Here is a 26,088-nt window from a genome sequence, read left to right on the forward strand (position 1 = left end):
GAGGCAGGCCATGTGACCCTGAGTTTGCAGAGACTATGGGAAGAAAGCCACAAAATTGTTTTGTGTTGGTCGTTTCTTGTCACTTTGACCGAAGGTGAATAAGCATTGCCTTTAAGCAAAGGCAATGCTAGCAAGTTTCTATGCTGAAATTGAAAGGAATTTGGCTCCTTTTTTTGGTAGATTTTCATCACCCAATGTCTGAAATTTAAGGTGACTAAGAATCTTGTAAATTGGGGCTTTGTGGAATTGATCACATCAGTTGAAATAATTTTAAGATGTGAATCTCAAAAGGTAATTTTAGTGAGATAGAATTTTACGGTCCAAAAGCTTTCTCCCTAAAGATCAGACAATGTGAGCCACTTGAGCAGCTAAAAAGCAGATTAAAATTACAGCCTTATCCCCTTGGCTTATTTTCAAGTGGCAGATTCTCTCCAAGGATACACTTTTAAACTCACTATAGATGTGACTTGTGCAGACTAATGGACAATGAGGAACCCTCCAGATGGCAATATCTGGGATCACAGGGAACAAAGGACAAAAAGATTCTTCCAGAGAGCAAACCAGGAGATGGCCTAACCAAGGAATTTACTCATCTACCAGTCTAGAACTCTTTTCTCTTCCTGTCCAGTAAGTTGCACATGATATTTTATACTGACCACTGACTTCTGACAATTCCCATTAAGGTCTTTTTCAAACAGTAGTTTGTAATATGGCCATTCCATCATTATTGTCCACCACATGTGTTGGGGGACAGGTAACTTATTTAAATCAGAGGTGATACACATGGAGGAGGATATCTCAAATACCTAAGACTCCGAGTTGCAGATAGTCCTGGTACAGAAATTTGGATTGTCTTTCTTAGGAAGGCGTGCCTGTATTCTATACAGGGCAAGGAGAGAATGTGTTGGTATTTGTGTGACCAGAATGATGCACATGGTAAAGACTAGTTGTTTCCTAGAACCCATTCTCCCCTTACATAAGAGTAAATAGATACGGAGATTAATAGATTTTTGGCTGGCCTGGAGTTGCCAGAATATAGACTATGTTCTTCAAATTTTTCAATATTCCCAAAATCCATATAACATAAAGCCTTGGCCAATGATGTATGAGAAAAAAGTAATATGAACTCCTCAAAAAGTTAAACATTAAATTACCAAATGGCCCAGCAATTCCACTCCTATGTATCTCAGAGAACTGAAAACATGTCCAAAGACTTGTATATGTTTGCTCATAACAACATTATTTGTAACAGCCAAAGGTGAAATCAATCCAAATGTCCATCAACTGTTCAATGGATAAATGAAGACATCCATATGATGGAATATCATTCTTGAAAGTATAAGATACAATTTAAAAGTAGAAGATACATACATATGATACAGCATAGATTTACATTAAAAACATTGTGCTAAGAAGGAAATTACAAAAGGCCACACATTGTATGACTCCATTTATAGGAAATGTCCAGAACAGAGAAATCCACAGAAAAGAAAGTAAATAGATGGTTGCCAGAAAATGGAGAAGTGGGAATTGGGAGGTAGGGGTTTCTTTTTGGAGTAACAGAGAATTTTTAGAATTAGATACTGGTGATTATTGTACAAGTCTTAAAAAAAAAACAAAACACCAAGTTATACACTCTAAATTTTTTAGGTGTGAATTTGCATTTTGCAAATTTTATCTCAAAAAAATAAATAAATAAAGAGTAATACAAGCAACTTGCAGGTCTTATAAAGGAGACATACCCGCTCTCTCTTTTTCCTTCAGCTCCCTGGCTGGAAGGCAGATGTGCTGGTAGGAACTGTCTTGGATACACAGAGGAAGACAACTCAGGAGGCGGAGAGAGACAGACGCTTTATGTCTGATACTGCAGCATTAACTAAGCAACCCCAGACAACATTGTCCCAGTCAGTCAAGTGGAAGGTAATTAAAATTCAATTTAGTTTAAACCTTTGTTATTTAAGGTCTCGGCTACAGCAGCCAAACCTTTATTGTAAATCAAGTATTAAAAGGAAAATTACATAACTCAGAATTGCTGGTAAATTATTGTTATTACCTTTTAACTTCTGTCCTGTCATACATTTAGAGACTGAGATTCTAAACATAAAGCATGTTGAGAGATATAGGGTGGCGTGTCTGGGTGCATAAATGCTGTCCCTAGATAATCCTAAAATTCTTCCTCTGACAGATGCTCCCCTTTTGCCTACTTAATCCCCTCAGCCAAATGTTCACAGGTAAACAGAAAATAATAAAATCAGCTTTATGCCTAACATATCACAAGGGCTCAATAAACTGTAGATTTTTAGACACAACACTCACAGTTGGGGTATTGTTGGAGATTTTGATTTTCTTTTTATATGCAAGTTTTTCTCCAGGAAAACCATCACTTTTATTTGCCTTCTGCTTTTTAAAATGCACTCTAGGTCTAAAATTGATTGCTGACTATACAAAGAAAAAATTTCTTTTTGATTAATGTTCAGTACTACCAATTAAAAAGCGAATGAGAGCAGTCAGCAGCTATGATTGGCTATGCCTAACTATAACTAAATGAACAAGTAGAAAAAATGAGAAATACTTGTGATAAGCTATTATTTGAAAGCAATTCAAACTATTCATTTGTATACACTCTCTGGGGATAAAAGTGCTCTTGAAAAGTTGCTGTTCACGTCCATGAGATGCAGAAACCAAATTCTAATCTTCAAAAACCTGTGTCATTCAGCCTGATGCATGGTGCCAAATCACAGTTGGCAGCCGGAAAGAAAGACTGCTAAATTACTGTACTGTCTGACACCTTTAAATGAACCTTAAATGAACAATTCATCTCTTGAACTCAATATGCTATAGGCATATTACTAAATGAAACCTAAAGAAATACTCTTTTATCGAGAATTTCCCTAATCCATAAGATCCCAGATAATTTTTAAAAATCTCAAATACACGTTAAAATAATGTATAAGCTCAACATTATATGAGGCACCAATTATTCATACTGAATATCATCTAGTTTACTACAATTTTGTTAAATCAATTTATACATCTGAAACTTCTGACTTCTAATATTTTGCATAAATATCATCAATTGCAATAGCTGTCATATTTAGTAAAAGAGACTTGTGGAGTATAACCAGAAAACAAACTCAGGAGGTTTCCCCATTTCCTCATACCACAAAATGAAAACTGGGGCAATAAAAGCTCTTCCTGTCACTATGGTCACAAAACACAGAATCGGTTCAGTAACTGGAACGTTCGATTTCATCTAATAGCTAGTAAGTTGTAATTTCACTTAAGCATGTAGCTCGTTCATGAAGCAGAAAAGCAGGGCACATTCAGTCGATTTCTCCTTCTCACTCTTTTCTCAGTTTTTATTCATGATGGTTCTGATGCTTCAGGAGGAAGGAGTGAGAGGGAAGAGAGTAAGGCAGGAACAATGGTGGACTCTCTCACTTGGCTTTTCTGGATGTCACAGTGATCTGTGCTGATGCCGTCCAGCCCTGGGGCCTTCAAAGTGGTTGCTCGCCTCAGGGGAGGTCACTGATCTGAAGGTTTCTTGATCCGTGCATCTCTACTCCAAGTGGCCCACACACACATGCTTTCTCAGATCCTGGATACCTGATGGTACTCCTAACATTCTTCTGCTTTGTTCTTTTGCTTCTCAAGGCTGCTCTCTTACACAGGATATAAGAAGGTTCTGTTCCACGTATTTCACATATATGGCCCTGGTGCCAGGTGCATAAGAAAGAGCAAAAGCATTCTTGACTTGCTCTGATGAGCTCTATGTTAACAGGAAACTCTTCCCCCTGCCATGAGAACCACCACCCAATCACATTTCCTCACCTTTTAGATTGCTGAAGCATGAGTCAAACATCAATTTATTGTGTCCTCCAAGCTCAGGGGATGGGCATCAGACTTCCTGAGTGTCCCCATTAAGTCCCATGCCCTGAGCTTGAGCTGAAAGGATCTGATACTCAGCACACTGCCACGCTAAGACACTTCAGTCTGACTCTTTGTGACCCCATGGACCGTAGCCCACCCGGCTCCTCGGTCCATGGGATTCTCCCAGCAAGAATACTGGAGTAGGTTGCCACTTCCTTCTCCAGGGACCCTCCCGACCCAGGGATGGAACCCGCATCTCTTATGTCTCCTGCCTCGGCAGGTGGGTTCTTTACCACTAGCACCACCTGCGAAGTCCCAGTACACTGTCAGAGCTCTCTAAAGCCTTCTTCAAACTCCTATTCCTTCCTCCAAATCGATTAAAAAAAGCCACGAGTCAGTGATCAGCTGTGAGAGCAAAGCCAGTTAGGAAACCTCCTTTCAAAGTTCTGCAGGGGGTCCTGCACCTCACTTTACAATGTGGTACTGTGCCCAGAGACCTCGGCAGAAAGAGCAGCTGAAAAAGCTCTGGTTCAACATTCTTTCACATAAATAGCTGTCTCTCTCTTTTTCACTGCTGTCCCTCTACCCCATCAATCCAAACTATTTTACTGGTTCAACTTTGGATACTGGAAACAGGGACCTAGATGGACAGTCAGAAAGCAGGACAGTATTGAGAAGTGAACATACATCACTGGGTGAGCCTTCACCCCACTGTTGTTCTTTATGGAAAATATACCGTATTAGTCTTCTTGGGCTGACATGGCAAAGTACCACCTGCTCAGGTGCCTTAAATAACAGATATGTATCTTCTCCCAATCCTGGAGTCTGGAGGTCTGAGGTCAACATGTTGAGAGGGCTGGCTTCTCCTAATGCCTCTCTCCTCGGCTTGCAGCTGGCTGTCTTCTCCCTGTGTCTTCAGGAGTCGTTCCTCTGTCCCTGCTGCTGCTGCTAAGCTGCTTCAGTCGTGTCTGACTCTGTGTGACCCCATAGATGGCAGCCCATGAGGCTCTCCTGTCCCTGGGATTCTCCAGGCAAGAACACTGGAGTGGGTTTCCATTTCCTTCTCCAATGCATGAAATTGAAAAGTGAAAGTGAAGTCACTCAGTCGTGTCCAACTCTTAGCGACCCCATGGACTGCAGCCCACCAAGGCTCCTCTGTCCATGGGATTTTCCAGGCCAGAGTGCTGGAGTGGGGTACCATTGCCTTCTCTGTCCTCTGTCCCTATCTGTGTCCAAATTTCCTCTTCCTATGGTCAAGTTGGATGAAAGTCCACCATAATGACCTCGTTTCAAACTAATCACCTCCTTAAAGTCCCTATTTCTAAATAGAGCTCTATTTTAAGGTACTAAGGGTTCAGATTACAACATATGGGTTTTTAGGGGATACAACTCAGCCCATAATAAACAGCAGTCATTTTAGTGAGATTTATTAGACTCTTGAGATAACTTTCTAAACTTATCACCAATAATAATCTTGAACCAAATGTATTACTACTCTGTATTTATTTTTTCCTTTGCATAAACTGTTGTATTACATCCTTTGTTTTCTTTACAAACTAAAGAGCTCACTTTTCTAAGTTTTACTTTCTGTATCAACTCAGAATCAGCCATCTTGATTTTCTTATAACCTTAACTTATTAAGCATACAGCTTCTAAGTATATAAGCCCATCTCCCACCTCCTCCTCCTCAAAAAAAAAAAAAAAGAGAGAGAGAGAGAGAAACAGTTAAAATGTTGGCTTAAACGTGTCCTGTGCTGTGCTCAGTCGTGTCCTACTGTCGTGACCCCATGGTCTGACCCCTGTAGCCAGGCTCCTCTGCCCATGGGACTCTCCGGGCAAGAATACTAGAGTGGGCTGCCAAGTCCTCCTCCAGGGGGTCTTCCCCACCCAGGGATCAAATCCACATCTCCTACATCTCCACATATTTGGCTTTGATAAATAACAATAAACCTTGGTTTCTTACACAACAAAATGAGTGTAAATAATGGTTCATCTTCTAAATTTGTTGTGAGATTTTAAAGGTGGTGCTATATATTGAAAATATTTAGCATCACAGCCAACAGGTAAAAGAGACTGTTCTATAAACACTACCTATGTTTATTATTAATATCACATACAATTTTGACCATAAACATTGATAATATCTGTACTTTAAATTGCTGTATAGTATAAAATGTTTCAAATTAAAATACAAGCCATGCAAAAACTACACAATAAAAAAGTACTTGAGACTTGACACCTTAGTTGATTACTTCCTATTATAGGCATATTTACTGCCCTCTGGTGGCCACTGCCCTAACACAGCTATTACTAAAGGAAGTATGCACAAAAAATTCTAAATCACGGTCTTTTAGAAATTATCAATCTCTATTAATAATTAAGGGAATCATTAGATGTAAGTGATTATACCCTTCCATTTGATTCTGAGGAACTAAATATCTCTGCCTTATAAAACCACAGTTTACAATTTTGTATGCTTATAAAGATTCATTTGAAGAACTTGAGTTAGGAGACTTTCACAAGACTATAGTTTTGCTATCATTTAAAACGCTTTATCAACTAAATTCTGAAAAAGCACTGAATTTGATCAGTGATTTGATAAGGACTGTTTTCTTAAATATCTGTCCAAAGTTACATGGTTGCTCTTAAGGATGCATATGACAACCTTGCTTTATACCATCTCTTCTCAAGTGTGTATCTAGCTTAGATACAGCCCCATACTCATTCTTAATGTTTCCATAATATTTTCATACGAGTTTAAATACCCTAAACTTGAGGTTAAAAACATTAACACATGACTGTTTTCTAGTCAGTGGAAACCCAGTCTTGATAATTTTAGCAAGAAAAATTAGAGTAATATGCAGAACACTGGATTTAAGAATGAATGCTTTTTAAACCAATTACAAAAAGCATTGACGACTGAAGCTGAATATTAGGAAGAATGTGATACATCCCAGGAAAATTTAGTTACTCCAAAGAAATCTCTATCTCAACCTCTTTTTATCATAATGACCAATTTAAAAGATAAATATAAACCTGTAAGTTTATGTTTCTACACATAAAACCTAAAATAATTTTTAAATAATCACAAAATTAATTCAAATTAAGAAATTTAATTTCACAGTAGTCACTAAATTCCCAATTGTAACTTAAATATGATACTGTTTGGGGACAGGCTCTTTGAAAGGTCTACTCCACTGTGAGCTAGATAAGGACTCAACTCGCCCATATCATCTACCCTATTAAAACTCCCAGGAAATTTTGTTTCCTGTTGAAAATCTCTATTCCCCTTAAAACTCTGTTGACAGGTTCTATCATTTAACCATATTCAGAGTTTCTTTTCCTCTTCTCTGAACTATTTTCTGACCTCTAGTTTTCTGCATCAGTAACAATGTGATCAGAACTCAATTCACTGAAAGGCTACCCCTGCATGTACCCATCTGCATGTCTATGCTGCAATGCCATGTCTGGCTTCTTATTCAAATTACAAAATTGACAAGGCAAGTTAATTTATTATGCCTATGACCACTTGTTGATATATATTCTGCTTGCGGCAGTTTTAAAACACATGAACAATTTTTTGACAACTTATTCCATTAACAGGTGATGTCTATAACCCCTCCCTTTGAATCTAGGTTGGCTTTACTGACCCATTATAATAGCATCAATAGAATACAGCAAAAGTGACACTATGTGACTTCCAAAGCTAGGTCATAAAAGATGCTGTTGCTTCCTCTTTGCTCACTGGAGCACTTATCCTTGCAGCCGTGAATTGCCATATAAGAAGGTCCAACCTGATGCCACCATGCTGTCAGAAAGCCCAATCCACCAGAGAAACCATGGGTAAGTGCTCTGACTGAAAGATCTAGTTGCTACATTTACTCACATTAACTTCTGTGCATTAAATTTTACTTTGGCACCACAGAGCTTTGCCCTGTGTTCTTATGTTCTTCCCCTATTGATCAATGCATTTCCTGAGATTTTTATCAAGAAAAATACTTGAAAACAAAAGGCAATATTTCTAAACTTGGCTGATCATTCGTAGAAAAGTTCAGAAATGTAAACAAAAGAGCTCAGTATAAAAATTGGCCAGGGGCCTTCCATCCTCCAGATGGAAATTTGAAGAATCCAAACATAAATCTTTGTTTTAAAAAAGAAGCTGATAGCTGATACTCTATTGTGTAGTCTGTTTAATGATAAATTTATCCAGAAAGGATCAGAGACTGAAGCGACATTTTTGGTTTGATATTTTTTGACATATATTAATACAGTCATTTGCACTTCTATGTGTTTAGCAACTCACCGAGGAAAGCTTATGGAAATTATTACACCTGAACAGCTGTTGACTGGATTTTTTAAAAAAAAGAAAAAGAGGAAACCACATCTTCCCATACCACTTAAGTAGTTAAGAAAACACTATACAGACTTCATTTTGAATAATTAATGAGCACTGAATGCTGGAATAAGCAAGTTGTTGCTACCCTCAAATTATGAGAAAAAATATTTGAAACTTGGCCCAGGCTTCTTAAACTTCCAAAATTATGCTTATATGCACTCTTTCTTTAGGAGGTCAAAATTCCAAAAAGGAAGAATAAAGTCATTCTTCTTGAAGATAAGTAGATGTTAGTTATAACTGAAAACACATTTCCTCTGCTTGTCTAATCAACTCATTTTTTTCATTATCCAAACATACCAAATCTTTAAGGTACACTGATTGTTGCATTCATAATTTTTCTGTGTCTGGGAACAATATATAGGCATCTGCAACAAAACTGGATCCAAAAACGTTGCTTCTTTGGGACTGGTGGAAACAGTTTTCCAGTGATCCCAAGCACAGAACTGAGACACAGGGCTTTCCAGAGTTATGTGGGGTGGAGGTAGTCAACGCCTTAAGTCATACATCAGTTCAGAGCAGGCAAGCGTGTAGACTGGGAATTCCAGGCTCCTGTATGTGCGTGCATGCGTGTGTGGGTGAATTCAGTGCAGTCCCATGAATTCTTCTTTCAATGTGTTATCTGCTCAGTATGAACATGATCATAAAAAAACAAAAATTTCTAATACTTTGTTTTCCTTCATAAGCAGAAATTAAGTATACAAACCAGAAAAATATGCAGGCATGTCAACTGTTATTTACTTATAAGGTATCACCTATGTGCTATTCTAATACTGGGCTAAGTACCTTATTTCCTCTCTGATCTTTATTAATCTCCTTCCTTCTACAGACTTTAGGTTTTGCTTGTTCTTTTCCAGCTACTAAGTACTTTGGATAAAGTGTAATCAATCCTGAAAAATATAGATTTTACAGATGAGGAAAATGAGGCTTACTGAGATTAAGGGACGTGTCCTTGATTTTGTAACAATGATCTTATATAACCGAAAGGAGGATTTGAATCTGGTCCCTTATTTCATTGTCAGATTAAACTACAAAATGATTTTAATATTCAATAATCAACATAGTAAAATTCTTTCTTTCCCAATCAACAAAAACATTGTGGGAAATTTCTGAATAAAGAATTTTATCAATTCTTCAATCAATCAAAAAATCAAAAATTTTTATCAATACTACATTTCAGTATCAAACAGTTTACTTGTATAAGTCTTCCTAGATCCATGAACTCCAATTTACTTCTTTATAAAAATGCAGCATTCTTGTAGTTTCTCTGTCAGAGATGAAAATGACAGGTGAAAATGTTTAACCATGTTAAACAGCCTGGTTTGTTTTAGATGTCAAGGCTCTCATACTTAAAAATAAATGTATTATTTATACATATTATTTGCATATCTGTTGTCTTGTGACTGATTCAAAGCTAAAATTATAAAAATTGGTTTTAATATGTTATAAGTTAGATCAATAAATCTTACACAATAATTATTGAACATAAATATGCAGAGAAATCCATTTTTATGAAGTCAGTGACAAATTTTCCAAAGCTAAGGCTTGAAAACAGAAACTGTAATGTTACTATCCATTATTATGACAAATTAATATATAGGTATAAGTTTTCAATTTCTAAAGAAGAATATTAACATATTATAAAGGCACCAACGTATCACTTTTTTAAAAAATCTGTAATACAGATTTAATTTTTAATTGAATTAAAATATTTCTGACATTATAGTGTATTGAAAAGTGAGTAAAAGAAGACTTTTACTCTGCTTTTTTATTTAATTTTATAATTTTGTTTGAAAATAGTAGTATCATGTTTTAGAGCAAATGTTAAGTACATCAGGAATGTTGTTTGTGAGGTCTATAACACGCTTTTAGTAAAATTCTTTTTCTATTTAAAATAGTTAGAATGGATTCTGTTATTTGCAACTAAGAACTCCAATCTACAGGAAAGGAGGATGAAAGGGATTGTTTTAAAAGAGATTCCAAAGGCCCAGAAGCCACACTGCAGAACTGCCCTAAAATAAATACACAGAAGAATAACAAAGTCTTCGGATTATTATGTCAAGTCTCTAAGACTCAAATAATATTACAATTTCACTTCATATTTATTTTTAAATGATAGCAAATATTTCAGTGTCTACACCTTTCAATTTCCTTTTATCTGCAGGGCCTCCATTCAACCACATATTGATAATAATACCAAGTGTATTGAGTCTCATTTATGTATCATATGTTAAAACAGATGCAGAAATGGAAATAAAGCCTACACTTTTGTCTTCAATGAATTTACTGTGTCATTTGATCAGGAAGACACATTAAAAGGAAAGTTGCACCACTCAAAGGTCAATAACGCAAAAGGTGATAAGACTGTTCTAAGCATGGGAAATAGGTGGGGAAACAGTGTCAGACTTCATTTTGGGGGGCTCCAAAATCACTGCAGATGGTGACTGCAGCCATGAAACTAAAACACGCTTACTCCTTGCAAGAAAAGTTATGACCAACCTAGATAGCATATTCAAAAGCAGAGACGTTACTTTGCCAACTAAGGTCCATCTAGTCAAGGCTATGGGTTTTCCAGTAGTCACGTATGGATGTGAGAGTTGGACTGTGAAGAAGGCTGAGCGCTGAACAATTGATGCTTTTGAACTGTGGTGTTGGAGAAAACTCTTGAGAGTCCCTCGGACTGCAAGGAGATCCAACCAGTCCATTCTGAAGGAGATCAACCCTGGGATTTCTTTGGAAGGAATGATGCTAAAGCTGAAACTCCAGTACTTTGGCCATCTCATGCGAAGAGTTGACTCATTGGAAAAGACTCTGATGCTGGGAGCGATTGGGGGCAGGAGGAGAAGGGGACGACAGAGGATGAGATGGCTGGATGGCATCACGGACTCAATGGACATGAGTCTGAGTGAACTCCGGGAGTTGGTGATGGACAGGGAGGCCTGGCGTGCTGCGATTCATGGGGTCACAAACAGTCAGACATGACTGAGCGACCGAACTGAACTGAAGCATATTAAAATAGGGTTCAGGATGGGGAACACGTGTATACCTGTGGCGGATTCATGTTAATGTATGGCAAAACCAATACAATAACGTAAAGTAATTAACCTCCAATTAAAATAAATTTATTTTAAATATATATATACTGAAAGTTTTCAAAGTATGTATTATTAACTTTCCTATTGTTCAACATTCAGTATGCCATTAGGTACAAAGTTGTATGAATGCTTGTTTTGAGTTATAAGTAATAATAACAAAAAGAAGAGCTGACAGTAGTTGTTTCTTTTGTGCTGGACACTTCTGGGTGCTGCATGTGCTTGAAATTATGAACTGAGATTATTTTGAAACTTGAGCTAGCATTAAATCTTAAAATATCAAAAATCACTGAGGAAACCAGAATTAAAAGAGACACGTGTACCCCAATGTTCATCGCAGCACTGTTTATAATAGCCAGGACATGGAAGCAACCTAGATATTCATCAGCAGATGAATGGATAAGAAAGCTGTGGTACATATACACAATGGAACTCAGCCATTAAAAAGAATACATTTGAATCAGTTTTAATGAGGTGGACGAAACTGGAGCCAATTATACAGAGTGAAGTAAGCCAGAAAGAAAAACACCAATACAGTATACTAGGCAGAGGAACCAGAGATCAAATTGCCAACATCCGCTGGATCATCGAGAAAGCAAGAGAGTTCCAGAAAAACATCTATTTTTGCTTTCTTGACTATGCCAAAGCCTTTGACTGTGTGGATCACAATAAACTGTGGAAAATTCTGAGAGAGATGGGAATAGCAGACCACCTAACCTGCCTCTTGAGAAATCTGTACGCAGGTCAGGAAGCAACAGTTAGAACTGGACATGGAACAACAGACTGGTTCCAAATAGGAAAAGGAGTCCGTCAAGGCTGTATATTGTCACCCTGCTTATTTAACTTCTATGCAGGGTACATCATGAGAAACGCTGGACTGGAAGAAACACAAGCTGGAATCAAGATTGCCAGGAGAAATATCAATAACCTCAGATATGCAGATGACACCACCCTTATGGCAGAAAGTGAAGAGGAACTAAAAAGCCTCTTGATGAAAGTGCAAGAGGAGAGCAAAAAAGTTGGCTTAAAGCTCAACATTCAGAAAACGAAGATCACGGCATCTGGTCCCATCACTTCATGGGAAATAGATGGGGAAACAGTGGAAACAGTGTCAGGCTTTATTTTTCTGGGCTCCAAAATCACTGCAGATGGTGACTGCAGCCATGAAATTAAAAGATGCTTACTCCTTGGAAGAAAAGTTATGACCAACCTAGATAGCATATTCAAAAGCAGAGACATTACTTTGCCGACTAAGGTCCATCTAGTCAAGGCTCTGGTTTTTCCTGTGGTCATGTATGGATGTGAGAGTTGGACTGTGAAGAAGGCTGAGCGCCAAAGAATTGATGTTTTTGAAACTGTGGTGTTGGAGAAGACTCTTGAGAGTCCCTTGGACTGCAAGGAGATCCAACCAGTCCATTCTGAAGGAGATCAGCCCTGGGATTTCTTTGGAAGGAATGATGCTAAAGCTGAAACTCCAGTACTTTGGCCACCTCATGAGAAGAGTTGACTCATTGGAAAAAGACTCTGATGCTGGGAGGGATTGGGGGCAGGAGGAGAAGGGGACGACCGAGGATGAGATGGCTGGATGGCATCACGGACTCGATCAACGTGAGTCTGAGTGAACTCTGGGAGTTAGTGATGGACAGGGAGGCCTGGCGTGCTGCAATTCATGGGGTGGCAAAGAGTCGGACACGACTGAGCGACTCAACTGAACTAAACTGAACTGAACGCATATATATGAAATTTAGAAAGATGGTAACGATAATCCTGTATGTGAGACAGCAAAAGAAACAGATGTATAGAACAGTCTTTTGGACTCTGTGGGAGAGGAAGAGGGTGGGATGATTTGGGAGAATGGCACTGAAACATGTATAATATCATTTATGAAACGAATCGCCAGTCCAGGTTCGATGCATGATATTGGATGCCTGGGGCTGGTGCACTGGGATGACCCAGAAGGATGGTACGGGGAGAGAGGAGGGAGGGGGGTTCAGGATGGAGAACACGTGTATACCTGTGGCGGATTCATGTTGTTGCATGGCAAAACCAATACAATATTGTAATTAACCTCCAATTAAAATAAATTTATATTAAAAAAATAAAAAATAAAAATCATGAAATAAATACAACCCAAACTTATGGGATTATAATGTATTGGGTAAATAAAGTTATATTCTTGTGCTTTTTAATTTTTTAATTTAAAAATATAATGCATTTTAAACACATTTCACCCTTCTTGTGTTCTTGTTTCCTGTTCTTTTCTATGTACAATCAAAGGCCTCATCCCTTCCACAGACATGGCATTCTAGATATGCACCACTGCACACGCGACCCTACAAAACCATGCACACAGCATGCTCCCCTGCGTCTCTGGGCTGTCTCCATCATTAGTGAGAGTATATGCATTATCACACAGTGCAGAGCATATAAACTACCTTATGTAGGAATGATCTAAACTTCCATCTGCATCCTAAAAATCATTTTTACCAGGTGAAAGCACTTTAGGTAATTGATTTTGCGTAATTGTTCATTTGTTCTCCATTATGGTATATTAAATAAAGCAGCTCATAAAGTTTAAGTAAAATGTGCAAGGGCATTGACAGTCTTCTCAGATGCTTTTTAAAGGTAAAACCTTTTGTAACCAGTATTATTAACTAATTTATGTAAGAGCTTGATGCATTATGAATTCATCTGATGTTAACAGGTGCCATTTTCTTCTGGAGGGCAGTAATAAACAAAAAGAAAATGAGGTGTATGTCTGAAGAGATAAACAGATTATAGCTTTAATAAAGACTATGTATCTCTTTAGTAGCCCACTAAAGTGGAACGATTGAAGGCAGGAGAAGAAGGGGACAACACAGGATGAGATGTCTGGATGGCATCACAGACTCAATGGACATGAGTTTGAGTAACTCTGGGGATTGGTAATGGACAGGAAGGCTTGGCGTGCTGCAGTCCATGGGGTCATAAAGAGTCAGACATGACTGAGCAACTGAACTGAACTGAAAGTGGAGATACTAAATGCTACCAGACACCAGAGGCTAAAATTTAGAAATAACTAAGAAATAGCCAGTCTTTGAACACCCCTGTTCATTCTCTCACACCTAAAGCTTACATAGGTCCTCAGTTTAGTTCACTCCCTCAGTTGTGTCTGACTCTTTGTGACTCCATGAACCACAGCATGCCAAGCCTCCTTGTCCATCACCAACTCCTGGAGTCTGCCCAAACCCATGTCCATTGAGTTGGTGATACCATCCAACCATCTCATCCTCTGTCATCCCCTTCTCCTCCTGCCCTCAATTTTTCACAGCATCAGGGTCTTTTCAAATAAGTCAGTTCTTGGCATCAGGTGGCGAAAGTATTGGAGTTTCAGCTTCAACATCAGTTCCTCCAATGAACACCCAGGACTGATCTCCTTTAGGATGGACTGGTTGGATCTCCTTGCTGTCCAAGGGACTCGAGTCTTCTCCAAACCACAGTTGAAAAGCATCAATTCTTCACCACTTGGCTTTCTTTATGGTCCAACTCTCACATCCATACATGACCACTGGAAAAACCACAGCCTTGACTAGACAAATCTCTGTTAACAAAGTAATGTCTCTGCTTTTTAATATGCTATCTAGGTTGCTCATAACTTTCCTTCCAAGGAGTAAGTGTCTTTTAATTTCATGGCTGCAATCACCATCTGCAGTGATTTTGGAGCCCCAAAAAATAAAGTCAGCTACTGTTTCCACTGTTTCCCCATCTATTTGCCATGAAGTGATGGGACCAGATGCCATGATCTTCGTTTTCTCAATGTTGAGTATTAAGCCAACTTTTTCACTCTCCTCTTTCACTTTCATCAAGAGGCTCTTTAGTTCTTCTTCACTTTCTGCCATAAGAGTGGTGTCATTTGCATATCTGATATTTCTCCCAGCAATCTTGATTCCAGCTTGTGCTTCCTCCAGCCCAGCATTTCTCAAGATGTAAGTAAATCATATCACACCTAAATGTGTGTTCAACAGTTCCGATGCCTCCTCCTGTAGCATTCCATCACCTCACACCAGTCCTTCTCCACAAGGGGCCTAGTGCCTTTGAAATCCTAGTTCTGCTTTTCCCCAACCCCACCCCAACGTCTTTCATCACAAAAGCAGCAGATTAATGTATTAATCCAAAGGATTAGAAAGAATGATGTATGGATTCCACCCTCAAATAGAATATGTGCATTTTTTAATGTTAAAAAGATAAATCCATTAAGATTGTTCCAAACCCAAAATTACAGTCCTCAGACAAGGAGAAAAAGTCCAAAAAATTATAAAAACCTATCATTTGAATTTCAGAACCCAACAATTAGTCTTACTTCAACTGACCATTACCTTTGCTTTACAGATTTAACCAGAATCTGATTCCCATGTTCACACCCATTCTGAAAAATTTCAACTGCCTTGAAGCTTTTGCATTACCTGTATACAACAGGAACACCAACCATCTTTCGTCAGCCAGTTACACCTAGAGTTATTCCACCCCCAAGCTGCTACGTCCAGACTCGTATTACTCACACAGTGCCCTTTATTCCCCTTAGCAATATCATCCTTTTACTGAAAACTAATGGGCTTTCTCTTTACCTAATTTCCAGCATCATCATCAGTGACTTCAATATCCAAATTTATTACTGACACATAAGCCTGACCTTACAGTCCTGTGATTTCATCTCCTCTAACCTTCAACTGTGCTCCATTCAGCCACCTACTCACATGGTCACCCTCTCATTATATTTTTCTCCTTATCATAAAATTTGTGCCTCTGTTAATTTATAGTCACTGACCTCAACAAAGGAACACTTTACAGCAACTCTTGTTTCCAACTTACCATCTCTTCAAAGTTCCAATCCTCATCACCTTTCCCATCAGCCTCAATTTTTTAAAATAACTATTTTTCTCAAATAAAATCTTATATAAACACTAACAAAGAAAACAGCCGATGTATATTTACATATTTAATGGTATACATTTATTTTTTATAAGCTTATATTTACCATTTCGTCAACCTCAAATTTTATCTAACTTATTTTGATGCAAGATATGCAACGTATCAGAAGATAACTTCTACAGTTCTTGCAATAAACATGCAAACCCATCTGCATCTATCCCTTCCTGCCTCTCTGCTTGAGAGAGAAGAGCCTACCCTCTTCACATCCAAAACCTTCATCTTCTGCTTATAATCCCATTTTTTCCAACTCCACATAAACCTATCCAATTCTAGAAACTTCACTTTTCAACCAAGCATCCCCTCGTCTCCCTGCTGACTTCTCATTAGCATTTAAATCTCCTCAGTTCTTCCTCCAACCCAAAACAAAGTATATCCTCCCCATCTCTCTCCTTTCATGATCAAAGCCTTGAAAGGATTTTTTTTTTTTTACATGCAGTGACTGTAATTCCTCACTGCTCACGATTCCCCCATTCTGCCTCTCCTTCTAGGTTTCTCAGGGATATAAAGAAACAAGCAGGCATCAACTCAAGGGAGCCAACTGTATGCACCTTTCCCCAGCTTCACAAGGATGTAACAGCAGTAGCTCAAAAATAACAGCAGGGATGCTCACCCCATGCAAATTGGCAATAACTCCACGAATCAGTTTGTTTCTTTATTTGCTAGCACACTGCTGTTTGTCTTCTGTGCCAGCTGCATGCTCAGCCTCTTCAGTCATGTCCGACTCCTTGTGACCCTGCGGACTGTAGCCTGCCAGGCTCCTCGGTCCATGGGATTCTGCAGGCAAGAATACTGGAGTGGGTTGCCATGCCCTCCTCCATATCTTCTCCTACAATTCCCTAAATTGCATGTTTTTAGCACTTCTTAGATGCTACTATAGAAACACTAACTTCCCATTCTTTTCATTCTCACCAATTCAAATATCACCAATGTACTGAGAATTCTCACATTATGCCACCACCCCAAAACTCACTCCATAAATCTACCCAAATTCTCCATGTCCCTCTTCATTTAAATTGTTTCATGCTCATGTCAACCTTACATAAAGTTTCTTTGAAAAGCTGAGTGCCCTCTGCAATTTTTCAATAAGTGACTCACTTGGTTGCTCAAGCAAGAAAACTGGGTATTATCCTTGACTCTTCAACCTTCCTTCTTTACCAGTGTATTCTATCTCCTAAACATTTCTCAAAATCACAAACTTCTTTTCTTTTGTAGTTCTATAGCCACAAGCCGTAATTTAAGTTACGTGAACACCCTTCTAACTCATTTCTTTGCATCCAGAATTGTTCCAGCTCAATCCATTAGCTTCACTACAACAAGAATAGTGTTTTTAAAAAAACAAACATAAAGGTCATGTTATTCTCCTACTTAAAACCCTAAATGCTACTAATCATCTAAAATCTTTCCATAGTTCACTAAATATTTTCTAACCTGGCTCCTGTTGCCCTCCAGGTTCACCCCTCTCTTTTCCAGTTTTCTGTATGCTACAGCCATTTCAAATGACTTCAGTTTCCAAATTTTGTCATGCTTTCACCTGCACCACTTTCTACCTCCCAAAGTTCTCTACTTCTTCTTGTGCCATTAGTTGTTGCCTCTAACTTTTAATCCAGTAATGACTTCTCCTTCTACACCTTTACTTTTGAATTCTGTAGTCGTCCTTCCGTGTCCTTCGAGGACTAGTTCCAGGATCCCCCTCAGATACCACAATCTCCAGATGTTCAAGACTCTTGCATTAAATGGGTATTTCCACATTTTATAACTGTTTTTGAAGAATTACATTACCACATAGTATGCCTCTCTCTCTTGTAAACAGAGATGCTGCCTATCAGCACCAGTGTTTTGTCTTTAATGTAACAAAAATTTAATACATTTAGAGACATGACTATTAAACTACCTGCCGTAAAAACTGTATAAAGGTTCATTCATAGTGTATAGTTCAGACTACTGTGAAGCAGTCATATCCATTGAACTAGGCTACCATCAAGCAATCACACTGCTTCTTCTTTAACTATCAATCTATACATCTTTATACCTGTAAGTAAACATGAGTCTCTCTTTGACATTATTTTTTCACCTTTGATGCCGAGTGTTAGTAATATGTATAACATCCACATTGTTTTCTATCACATAAGACAATACTGATGAAGGTACTAAGACACAAATGATTCACTTTCATCTTTAAACAGATGAAATAAAGTTAGGCTATTAGATAAACATAGTTCATACTATAAATGTATTTTCTATGATTTTCTTAATAACATTTTCTTTTCCCTAGCTTTATGTAAAGATATAGAATTGAATGTTGCTGTTGTTTAGTCATGTCTGACTCTTTACGACCCCATGGACTCAGCTCTGCCAGGTTCCTCTGTCCATGGGATTTCCCAGGTAAGAATACTGAAGTGGACTGCCACTTCCTTCTCCGGGGGATCTCTGACCCAGTGATCGAACCTGTGTCTCCCGCTCTGGCAGGCAAATTCTTTACCACTGAGCCACCAGTGAAGGCCATATTATTGAATATATAATACATGTGTGCTAACTCACTTCAGTCATGTCTGACTCTGTGTGACCCCATGGACTGTAGCCCAGCAGGCTCCTCTGCCCATGGGTTTCTCCAGACAAGAATACTGGCAAGGGCTGCCATGCCTTCCCTTCAGGGGATCTTACCAACCCAGGGATCAAACCCACATCTCTTCTGTCTCCTGCACTGGCAGGCCGGTTCTTTACCACTGGCGCCACCTGGGAAGCCCATATAACACAGGAAAGTGAGCGTCGCTGTCTTGTCCAACTCTTTGCGACCCCACAGACTATCCAGTCCATGGCATTCTCCAGGCCAGAACACTGGAGTGGGTAGCCTTTCCCTTATCCAGGGGATCTTCCCAACCCAGGGATTGAACCCAGGTCTTCCGCATTGCAGGTGGATTCTTTACCAGCTGAGTCACAAGAAAAGTCCATATAATACATGCTGCTGCTGCTAAGTCACTTCAGTCACGTGTGACTCTGTGTGACCCCACAGATGGCAGCCCACCGGGCTCCCCCGTCCCTGGGATTCTCCAGGCAAGAACACTGGAGTGGGTTGCCATTTCTTTCTCCAGTGCATGAAAGTGAAATGTGAAAGGGAAGTTGTTCAGTTGTGTCTATGACTCTTCGTGACCCCATGGACTGCAGCCTACCAAGCTCCTCTGTCCATGGGATTTTCCAGGCAGGAGTACTGGAGTGGGGTGCCATAGCCTTCTCCGCCATATAATACATATTACATACAAAATATGTGTTAATCAAATGTTTATCAGTAAGGTTTCTGGTCAACAAGAGATTACTGACAGTTACATTTCTGTGAACCAGTCAAAAGCTATATACTGATTTTCTACTGTGCAGGGGGAGCAGTGGTTAGTGCCACTAACCCCAACATTATTCAAGGGTCAACTGTAATGTGAAGACTAGGAATATCATAAGAACAAAATTCTCTTTTGCAAAGTACAATACTCTGAGCCAATAGTCCCTAGTATAAGGTAAAGACTTCAAATACATCTCATTTTATCTTATTTATGCATAATATAAAAATATCAAAGCACAAACAAAGTACATCACAGGTCTCTATCAAAGTTTGCTTACCCTGAATACATGCTAAATATATAAAGTTACAGATTTGTAGAAATCTGTGAGCATCATCTAAAAAGTAAGTGAATGATTCCCCCTTTTACTCAAAATACAAAAACAAAATCTTTGCAAGTATCTGCATGTGTGAGGCTGTGTGCATCCCACACTGACCTGAGCAGACATGCGGTAAAATGAGACAACTGTTCGAAAAAGTTCTGCCCCAGATGCTGTGTCCTGTGGTTTGCTGGCCAAATGTTGGTAATCTTCCACTTACTAAATTAGACTTCAAATGCCACAATTAAAAGTGCTTTTACTTTCAAAATGGACAGTCACAAGAAACCATTGATTAACCACTGCTGCCTTTATTGGTCTCAGTTAAAACACTAAGCTACCCAGGAAGGCATGCAAGACTAAGGACAATGAGAAGTTTCAGAATGAAAAGTTTGGCAAAGAGAGAGAGTGGAGTGAGAGCTGGTCAATGGGGTCAAATGAGGCCACAGAGACTGGAAGGGCAAGGAGCGCTTCCGAAAGGGACGCAGAGGGAGCTCGTCTATGTCACAGTTCAGTCAAGGGCTGTTCCAGCCACGGATCACTGTATTTGCTTTACTCCTTTAACAGAGTCTAAAAAACATGAAGGATCTGGTCTGGCCCAGGCCTCTTTCAGGCAGCATTTTTTTCCCTAACAGAACAGTGTGTGTGTGCAGCAGCCACCCCCGTAGAGAGCGTGAAACATCTCCAAAGGGAATAGACACTCAGGGCTGCTCCATCTCTGCTTCTCCAGATTGGCCAGAGAAGTGAAGAAACGTCCTCTGAAAAATCTTTTACAGTGGATAGTACTGGGGGGTTTTACCCAACTTTATTGAACTATAATTAACACATGCTGTGTTTACTTCCCATTTCAGACTTTTTCTTTTTATAGAGAGTCAAGACAAGACATACACTGAACATTTAAACCTAACAACATCTCTTTCCTTTTAAAAAAATTAACCAAATATATTTTTTTAAAAAAAGATACATTTTTAATCTGCTTACTATGGCTCAATGAAGAATCATTTCCCTGTAATTCAAATTTTTAAATGGTACATTTTTTTTTTCTAAGCAGTCCCAGAACAACTTAATATGGGTTGATTTGAGTGATTTTCAAATATCAGAATCCAAATGTTCACACACAGCTTTCTGGACCTTTTTTGGTAATGTTTTTAATATTTATTGTTGTTGCTTAGTTGCTAAATCATATCCAACTGTTTTGCGATCCCATGGACTGCAGCCTGCCAGCTCCTGTGTCCATGAGATTTTCCAGGCAAGAATACTGGAGTGGGTTGCCATTTCTCCAGGGGAAACTCCTAAATTTAATAGCTATATAAAGCCATATTTTATGTAACTAAAAATTAGTATTCAAATGCTACAGTAACTTTCAGTTCAGTTGCTCAGTCATGTCCAGCTCTTGGTGACCCCATGGACTGTAGCACGCCAGGCCTCTCTGTCCATCACCAACTCCCGGAGCTTACTCAAACTCAAGTCCATTGAGTCCATGACACCATCCAACCATTTTATCCTGTCATCCCCTTCTCCTCCTGCCTTCAATCTTTCCTAGCATCAGGATCTTTTCAAATGAGTCAGTTCTTCATATCAGGTGGCCAAAGTATTGGAGTTTCAGCTTCATCATCATTCCTTCCAATGAATATTCAGGACTGATTTCCTTTAGGATGGACTGGTTTGATCTTGCAGTCCAAGGGACTCTCAACAGTCTTCTCCAATACCACAGTTCAAAAGCATCAGTTCTTCGGCACTCAGCTTTCTTCATAGTCCAATTCTCACATCCATACATGACTACTGGAAAAACCACAACTTTGACTAGACGGATCTTTGTTGGCAAAGTAACTTTAATGAGTATGAAATTCTCAAGGTGCTTTTATTTATTCTCCTAGAACTTCCATAGTTACTCTAGAATGCCATGAAAATATGGTTTTAAAATTCAGTCTCAAAAACTTTCAAAATACCCTGAAACATTTATGTATATTTATATCTACAGACTATATAAGCACATATAATATGAACGTATGTGTGAGCTCAATAGCTCAGTCCTGTCTGATTCTTTGTGACCCCATGGATTCTAGCCTGCCAGGCTCTTCTGTCCATGGAATTTTCCAGGCAAGAATACTGGAGCAAGTCACCATTTCCTCCTCCAAAAGGTCTCCCTGACCCAGAGATCAAACCCACACCTTCAAAATCTCCTGCATTGGCAGGTGGATTCTTCACCACTGAGCCACCTGAGAAGCCTAATATGTATGTACATATGTATAATATATACACATACCTATAATATGTATATATATAATATATATATATTGTGTGTATATATATATTTCAAGCTGTTTTGAAAGTCTTTTTTTGAGACTGAGAATTTTAAAAACATATACATATACACATACACACATATATATTTATACACACATATATATACACACATACTATGGAAAACAGTTGTTTGATACTGAAATAAAGGACAGTCACTGAACTATTTATACACTTCATGTGTGCCCCTTTTCAAATTACCTAAGGAAGACATGATATTTCAAACACTGAGTATAAAGGTAATCTGAGTGAAGAGATTAAGTCATTGTACTTAAGAAAAGTGAACAGATTGTACATCACTGTAAAATATTCAGATTCATTCAAATGACGCTTTCACATTCCCTTATCAATGATAAATGTTGTCTCTAAAGCCATGTTGTCTATATATTTTTTTCTGATGACAGAATTATCCAAATTAGAACAAAAGTTTCAATCTAGTTATAAGAGTTTATCATTTTCAGACTGCAAACAGTGATTGGGAGATAGGACAATAGTGTTAGTGTTGATATCCCTTTGGTGTGAAGTCACTCAGTTGTGTCCGACTCTTTGCAACTCCATGGACTGTAGCCTACCAGGCTCCTCCCTCCATGGGATTCTCCAGGCAAGAGTACTAGAGTGGGTTGCCATTTCCTTCTCCAGGGGATCTTCCCGACCCAGGGATCGAACCTGGGTCTCCCGCATTCCAGGCAGATGCTTTAACCTCTAAGCCACCAGGGAAGCCCTGATATCCCTTTGGCAAGTCTTTATTTCTTGAGTATATTTCTTTCTGCTTTTTGTATTGAATGGTACAAACTTTAGGATAAATCATCTAAATAACGGCATCACTTTTCACTTATTGCCTAAGGTTTGTTGAAATAGTCACAAAGCTGAAAATTCTGTAAGAGTTATCAAATCAATATATTAGAAGATTCAAGAAATGGTAAAATAATAATGTAAATCAAAAGCCAGGAAGAAAACATTATGAATTTTTTAAAGTATAATGTTAACATTATAAACTCATTAGACAACCTATAGATGGAAATACTAAATTTTGGTATTGTTTGTAGAATGCTTCTTATATAAGTGAGATCTCTTTACAATCTTTAACTCTAGTAAGGGAGAATAGCTTGAGGTCTTTTTTTTTAACTCAATCTTGAAGTCTCTACTTGTGATTTCTAAAGTTATAAAACATTAATGAGCATTACAAGCACTATTTCACAAACTACAAATTAAAGTTCTAAAGCATTTAAAAAGGCTACATTTAAAGGCTTAAGAGCCTACATTTCTGATTACATAGAAGTTATCCCATGAGAGACTTCTAAGGGTTGGCCAAAAAGGTCACTTGGGTTTTTCCATAAGATCTTATGGAAAACCTTGAACGAATTTTTTCAGTCAATCCAATAAAATCATAATGAAAACAAGGTAAAAAGTAACTGCATGATTCTAGCATGGCCTGATGATAGCTGCTACTGTGTCCTGACAGTCATGGAAAACAGTCTCCACATCTCCAAGGAAAAGCTGACTTTAAGATCTCCCAGCATTGAATTAGATCCCATTGTTTCTAAAATAATCTTTCAGAATCAATGAGCTATTAAAAGTGGGCACATATCCCCCCAGAAATTGATAAGATTGTTTTTGGTAAAATTATATCAAATAATAAAAACAAAACTTTATTTTGCATTCTGCATCCCTTCGTGAAATTTTCAATCCAACAGGAAACATACAAAGAATATCTGAAAAACCAAGCTATAGCAGGATATAACAGAGTTATGAAACCGGGCTGTTTTCTCTCCTTATATGTTCCTCGTTTCTGACCATGCAAATGTTAAACTGAGGACTTCTTAAAGTAAGGTCTACAGCAAGGTAGAAAAACAAAGGTGGCTTTGAAATATTTTCATTTCTAGCTGTTTTCTCCCAAATCCTAAGACTCTGGGGATCAAATGTTTTGATTTCCACCAAAGGCAATAGATTCAAGGAAAGGGTTTCCACAGTATAAAATAACTGCCCTCGCCTTTTGTTGATAGGGGAAGGGATGATGAGGTAGGGGTTAAAACAAAAGGAAATTAAAAGGAAAATCAAAACAACATTACAAATCACAGCAAGAATGTCCAGAGTAAATGGTGAACAGGTTCACATCAAGAAAAGAACTATGAGAGACAGGTGTTCTTGATCAAGGACAAAGCTGTCCCACAGGACTACAGATAGTAGAGCACACAAACTAACAACCCAAACACCACACAAGCAAGTTTGGCACAGGGAACAATCATTATCGTCTGATATCATCTACAGAAGATTTCAATTTATTACCAGCTAACATGCTGCCCACAGCCGAGGAGGAGGAGAGATGCCTGCATCAAAAATTGTATACATAGCACCTGAACCTCTTCCTGATACCATCTCTTCGCGCAAAGCTTTAGGACTCTTCACCTGAAGCCAATACAACTTTGTAACTCAACTATACTTCAATTAAAAAATCTTTTTAAAGCTTAAGGATTCTTTCGAGCCCAAGAAGAAACAGGTGATATACACTGGAGACCTAGTAGGCAGGTAGGGTTGGCAAGACTGAAATAAGCCACCTTGAATCTGTGTTTAGACTCTTCCCCAAGAATACAGTCACCATGTATCTTAAGAGGGAATTTATACTTCCGGAGGAGTTTAGCCAAGTACTAGGATGTAGAAAGTCACATTTTAAAAATCACTGCTCAAAAAAAAAAATCACTGCAAATTATGTATATTTTCCTAGGGTTTAAATATTACGTCAGGAATCTTAAGGAAAATATTAAGCAATTTAAGGGTAATTCAAAGCATAATTTTTACACATTAAAACAGAATGGACTCTTATTATGGAACAGAACATGAAACTAAAGTACTAAGTATTATAGCCTTACCTTCGAACTTAAAAATATTCCCTTCGACTCTGCCCTAGAGTTTTAACTCCCTCTCCTCTGGGAATAAAATTCTTCAGTAGGAAATGTAATAAACGCCGTTACACAATAACATGTGAAATTCATTGTGAATCTTTAGGGTACTCTTTATCTTCGGGGGTAAACAAACTTTAAAAAAGAGACTGCACTGACAAAGTATGTTACAAACTACATACTGAAAGAAGCAAATATTTATGTAAACATAAGTGATTTAAATAGATATGAAGAAGCATTTCATACTTTGATATGGAAAGTTACTCCCTTCATCCTCATTTAGGTAACAAGGATTTTGGCTGTTTTTTTCCGACTCACCAGCTCTACGCAGCCGCATCCCTCACCTCTTGCGGCCTCTCACGGTTTCTTGGTTTTCTTCACAGAAGAGCTGGAGATGATTCCCATCGCTTCCTAGTGGACGCGATGGGTGCGAAAATAGTAGACGATGGTGCCCTTGCTAGGATCAGGCCCCAGGCCAGGTTCAGGCTCCGCCTGGGCCCGCACCGACGCTGGGGTGGCAGCCTCGCAGCACCCAGGCGGGGCCAGCGCCATCCAGCTCGAACCGGTTCCACCTGCACCAGTTCGGGCCGCGCCTCGCTGAGCCTGCGCACCAACCCCTCCTGCGGGCTCAGCTCCACACCCAGCACTGGTTCCAGGCCTTTACAGTCTGTTTCATAGACCCTAGCAGCTCCATCTGCTAGTAGTCATGTCCATAGTCTCAGGAACTTCTCGGCCCCTTTTTTGTGAGGCGACTGCGTCAGGAAGACGTTGCTAGGCAGCCCGGTCGGCGGCCGTCAGAAGCTCCGGCACTCCCGACGCCGCTGCTTCTACCGGGACTAGAGCTGGAGCAGCTTATATAGTGGGTACTCATCCGCCATCGCGTGCTTACTGACAACTTACAGCGCTGCTTCAGTTGTTCCTT

General features: G+C 38.9%; 1 non-coding gene across 1 annotated transcript; it reads right to left on the reverse strand.

Annotated features, from left to right (window-relative positions):
- Nucleotides 1-22,914: 22,914 nt before the first annotated feature.
- On the reverse strand, nt 22,915-22,986 carry TRNAS-GGA. Its single transcript has one exon. It is a non-coding gene; the product is annotated as a tRNA-Ser (tRNA).
- Nucleotides 22,987-26,088: the final 3,102 nt, after the last annotated feature.

Source organism: Oryx dammah, unplaced genomic scaffold (assembly GCF_014754425.2).
Source record: "Oryx dammah isolate SB20612 unplaced genomic scaffold, SCBI_Odam_1.1 HiC_scaffold_7, whole genome shotgun sequence".
Classification (NCBI taxonomy): domain Eukaryota; kingdom Metazoa; phylum Chordata; class Mammalia; order Artiodactyla; family Bovidae; genus Oryx; species Oryx dammah.